Below are 5,661 nucleotides of genomic sequence, written 5' to 3'. Positions count from 1 at the left end.
GACCCAAGAAACTTTGGGTTCCTAAATCTGCTTAATTTTTTCAGGTTATTAGTCACGAGCAGTTTGACGAAAAATGGTACATTGACAGTGGCTGCTCACGTCACATGACAGGAAGGAAGGAAGAGCTAAGGGAGTTTCGATCACTTCCAAATGGTGGCAATGTCAAGTTCGGTAACAACTCCTATGGAACGATAAAGGGTTATGGGATGATAACCAATGGAGACTTCACAATAAGAAAGGTGGCATACGTAGAAGGGTTGCAGCATAATCTCATCAGTGTATCTCAACTGGTGGGCGGTACGGGTCTCAAAGTTTCATTCGACGATGAAGGTTCAGAAATCATAGAGAAGAAATCCAACAAGGTCATTCTCAAATCAGATCGAAAAGGCGAAATGTTTCCTCTGAATCTCAGACCAATCAAAGGAAATCCAGCCATATGTCTTTTGTCCAAAGCTCACTCTAACAAAAACTGGTTGTGGCACCGAAGGCTCTCTCATCTCAACTTAAAATACATCAACAAGCTTGTCACCGGAGGTCATGTTCGGGGTCTTCCCTTGCTCAAGTTCGATCGAGAACACCTGTGTGTTGCATGCGAAATGGGGAAACAAAGTTGTCAAAGTCACCCATCAATTATAAACACAAAATTTGTTGAACCACTTAAGTTGCTTCACATCGACTTGTGTGGTCCATCATCAATCGAAAGCATTGGCGGTAGCAAGTACATTCTTGTTGTCGTTGATGATTTCTCACGTTTTACATGGGTATTCTTTCTGAAGCACAAATCTGAGGCTACTCCTAAGCTAAAAATGTTTATCAAGCAGGTTGAAGTGCAACTGAGAAGAGTCAGTCGAAACATTAGGAGCGACAATGGACTGGAATTCAAGAACAAAGAATTCGAAGACTTTTTGGCAGAAAAAGGAACCAGTCATAACTTCTCAGCCCCTTACACAGTTCAACAGAATGGTATTGTCGAAAGGCGAAACCGTTCCTTATGTGAGGCTGCCCGAACTATGTTAAGTTTTGCTTCTCTTCCTTTATATTTCTGGGCTGATGCTATTGCAGTAGCTTATTTTACGCATAATAGGTCTTATCTCAACAAGAGTTTCTCTCTCACTCCTTATGAGATCATCAATAACAAGAAGCCAAACGTAAAATTCTTCCATGGTTTCGGTTCACGGTGCTTCATCTTCAATTCCAATGAACATCGTAACAAATTTGATGTTAAAGCTGACGAAGGAATTTTTCTGGTATATTCTCTTACTTCAAAAGCATACCGTGTTTTAAATAAGCGTTCTAGAAAGATTGAAGAAACCTATTACGTAACTTTCGATGACAGCTACGTCAAAAAGCCAAAGACTACTGAAGAAGCAATTGGAGAGATTTTTTCTCAAATAGGTCAAGTCACAGCCATGATTGCTAATTTAATTGATCAGTTGGTAGACCTGTTCGATGAACCTGAGAAAGCCACTCTCTCAGAAGCCAAGGCGGTAGACAACAAAATCGATCATCTAAAGCAGATTGTCAAAGATGCAGCCAAACAAATGGGAGAAGGAGAACATGTTCGAAACGAACCTCCTCAGCACGACACTTCAATTGAGGGGGAGAATCTATTTTCTTCAAATCAACCAAACTCACACTTTCAGGGGTAGAATTCTATCCATGTAGCACCCGAAATCCAGGCTACACCCGAAAGTCCTGTAGCACCCGAAAGCCAGGCTACACCTGAAAGTCCAGTAGCACCCGAAAGCTATGCTACACCCGAAAGTCCGGTAGCACCCGAAAATCCGGCTACTCCCGCGAGTTCTGTTGTACCCGAAGGTCTGAACCAACCTGAAAATCCAAATGATTCATCATCAGTCGAGGGGGAGAATTCCGATATTTTCTATGATGACGATAGTCAATCTGAATTGGAAGAAATGGTCAACGCCAAATTGGGTCCATCCTATGATCCAAACTATCTTCCCCTCATTAAATGGACTAGAGATCATCCTGTATCTCAGATAGTGGGTAGTGTATCTGAAAAGGTCCTGACCCGATCCCATGTGAAGGCAAAGCAAACCTCCCTTTTCTCCAAAGTGGAGTTCTGCATGTATAATTCTTTCGTATTCAAATTTGAGCCAAAGACAGTCAATACTGCTCTTGATCATTCTAATTGGGTTCAGGCTATGCAAGATGAACTCAATGAGTTTGAAAGAAACAAGGTATGGCGCCTCATTCCAACACCTAAAGATGCCTCAGTCGTTGGTCTCAAATGGGTATTCAGAAACAAAATGGACAAGGAAGGTAATGTCATTCGAAATAAAGCTCGTCTCGTGGTGAAAGGATACTACCAGGAAGAAGGAATTGATTACGAAGAAACATTTGCTCCGGTAGCAAGGCTGGAATCTGTTCAAATATTTCTTGCCTTTGCTGCACACAAGAACTTCGAGGTCTATCAAATGGATGTGAAATGCGCCTTTCTGAATGGAGAACTTGAAGAAACGGCTTACGTGGAGCAACCTCCAGGTTTTGTGAATGAAAAACATCCAAATTACTGTTACATTCTAGACAAGGCAGTTTATGGTCTGAAACAAGTGCCTAGGGCATGGTATGAAACGCTAACTAAATTCTTAAAGATGTCTAAATTCAAACAAGGTTTGGTTGACCCAACCTTCTTTCGAAAGAAGGAAGGTAACCACCTTATGATAGTTCAAATCTATGTCGATGATATCATCTTTGGCTCAATGAATCCTAGCTTAACAGCTGAATTCAGAAAGCTGATGGAGACGAAATTTGAAATGAGCTCAATGGGTCCGATTAACTTTTTCCTTGGTTTAAATATTAGACAGGGACTCGAAGGCATCTTTATCAACCAGGAAGCATATACCAAGACTCTTCTTGCTAAATTCGGGATGATGGGAGATTCAAAGGTCAAAGTTCCAATGGCGTTCGGCACCAAACTCACACCTTCCTTGGAAAAACCGGCAGTTGATATAATGTTATATCGACAAATGATTGGATCTCTTATGTATCTCACAGCTAGCAGTCCTGATATAATGTTTTCTGTGTGTTATTATGCTAGGTTTCAGGTGAATCCTCGTGAGCCACACATGCTAGTAGTGAAAAACATTCTCCGGTATCTGAAGCGAACCACCTCCCTTGGTCTATGGTATCCATCAAACTCAGGATTCTTTGTTAAGCTTTCTCAGATGCAGACCTTGGAGGATGTGGTTAGACAGGAAAAGCACTACAGGAGGATGTCAATTCCTCGACGGAAAGTTGGTGAGCTGGCAATCTAAGAAACAGACATGTGTTTCACTGTCTACAGCCGAAGCTGAATATATTGCAGCCGCTTCTTGCACATCTCAAGTGATTTGGATCCAAAGCCAACTCCGGGATTATGGACTCAATATGAAAAAGACCCCTCTCTATTGTGACTCTGAAAGTGCAATTAGGATCTGTCATAACCCAGTGCAACACTCCAAAACCAAACACATTGCATTGAGGTATCACGTCATTAAAGATCACGTAGAAGACGGAAACGTAGAGATTCACTTTGTTCGAACTACTGATCAACTGGCTGACATCTTCACCAAAGCCCTTCCTGAAGCAAGTTTCAATAAAATTCTACAAGGGCTAGGTATGATGGAATCAGAGTCAGTACCAAAAACTACTTCTCAAAATTAAATGTTGGAAGAGAAATGAACCGAACGTTCGGGTTCGGTTCACGTAAGTGCCGAAATGAACTGAGCGCTCGGGTTCGGTCCTATTCTCTTATCTTCGCTTATCACTTAAAGGTAGTTTATTTGGTTGTAAACCTTTTTTTTTCTTTTCTCTCTTTTTCAAAGTTTTTTTAAACCGAAATAAACCGAGCGTTCGGTCTATTTCGCGTTCGGTTCGAAAGTTTTTTTTATTATTTTTCTTTATCTGTTTTTTTATATATATCAAAAACTCCAAAAATATTTTTCTGTTTGTGTTCGTTAAGTTTTTTTTTTTCATAATTGTGGGGAAATTCTAGTTCTCACATATTTAATAGTTAAGTGTCCCTAGAAGCATGCTGCTGTATGTGTCCAAAGCCTCACCAGATTCTGAATAATAGCCTTACTGACTTGGTATATACAAACCTTGTCTTCCCAATTAGGCTTTTATATTTATTCTAATCATGAGCTACTTTACTCTCTTCTCATATGAGATAAGAGTTTTCTGCTTGGTCCTTATTTTAACAGCAGAGGTACTGTCGTTTCTTTACACCATCTCCAATACTCATCTCCATCCTATTCGCCTCATACACGTAACCCTTGAGACTCTCAGGAATTACCACTGTGGTTTATGGTTACACAATTGCTGTGTTCATGATCTTAGCTTCGTGCCACTACGTGCTAAGTGAAACCCACAATTGAATACCTACCATACATTGATGGTGAACAATTAAATTTGCTCTAGTATTCACTAAAGAATTGACGAATTCACCCTTGGGGATGTACCTTGAAATCTCTGCATTTTCTTTTTGTGTGATTCCTATGAAATTGTTAAATCCTATAACATTTATTCCCTTAGAATCCAGTTTCTATTTTTTTTTGAGATTTCACCTAAAACGTATTTTCAAATTGCCACTTAAATTCTCTTCACACCTACTTGTTCAACAGACTACATTGGTCTCACAAGTACTTCAGTCAATTTCTGTCTTATGTCAAGATCAGGAATTCTGAACTGAAGCGAAAGCCACCCACATTAGCCTTATTAAAAGATGCCTTTCAACACTTCTTAATAAGTGTCTGATCGTAATTCAACGGGAAACCAAACAAACACTTTAAGGTCTCTCTTGACTTTGAAGGAAGAGATTCGTGCCCGGGATCTATCGTTTCGTGTCTTTATTGACATCACTATTTCCCAAATATGTTTCGCTTTATTTCTTTATCTTTTACACTCTACGCACGAAAATCTATTTGATTTTCCATAATTCTGGTTTCATTACTTACAAGCCATTTTTCACTATGCAATTTGAGGTTGTAAAAGAGATGTGGCTCACAATGTTACACGTGGTTATTTTGCTTTATGACGACAACTCACTCTAAAGGGATAAGTTGCTGACTCAGCCCGAAGTCCAATCGGTTTGATATTTCAAAAGGCGCTTGATGGGAAGGCGTGTGAAGTGGAACCGTTTTTGACATTTCAAACGGCGCCTGATGGGAAGGCGTGTGAAACAGGACATTTGTTCTCTTTCCTGCGTAATCATCGGGGCTCTAAACTGTCATGCATCAATCACCTAAGGAAACTCTTCGTATTTCCCTTGAAGATTTGGGAACATATTTTTCTCTCTCTTCTCACCACGGTATAAAAGGTAATTTCTACCATTATTTACCTCTTTACTGCCCATATATTCAGAGAGCAAGAAAAGCTTCGTTTCTTCTACTGTTCATCATCTCTCCCAAATCCTTCTCTTCAATGGCGGACTCATCCTCAGTTCATGCAACTTCTCACATTCTGCCAATCCGTCCTCAACAAAGTTTGATTATCGACCTCACTCCTCAAGTTTACGATGCATTCATGTTTCCAATCATGGAATGTCTCAAGTACTCGCCGCTGGTTCCAGCTCTCACTAAGGTCTAAACAGTTCCAATGGAGTGTCTCTCACAAATATTCTCCACAGCCCACTATGACAAGTCTGTCGATCGAATCTTC

This window comes from Lactuca sativa, chromosome 1 (assembly GCF_002870075.4).
Source record: "Lactuca sativa cultivar Salinas chromosome 1, Lsat_Salinas_v11, whole genome shotgun sequence".
Lineage (NCBI taxonomy): Eukaryota > Viridiplantae > Streptophyta > Magnoliopsida > Asterales > Asteraceae > Lactuca > Lactuca sativa.
Note: the sequence above shows the minus strand (reverse complement) of the source record.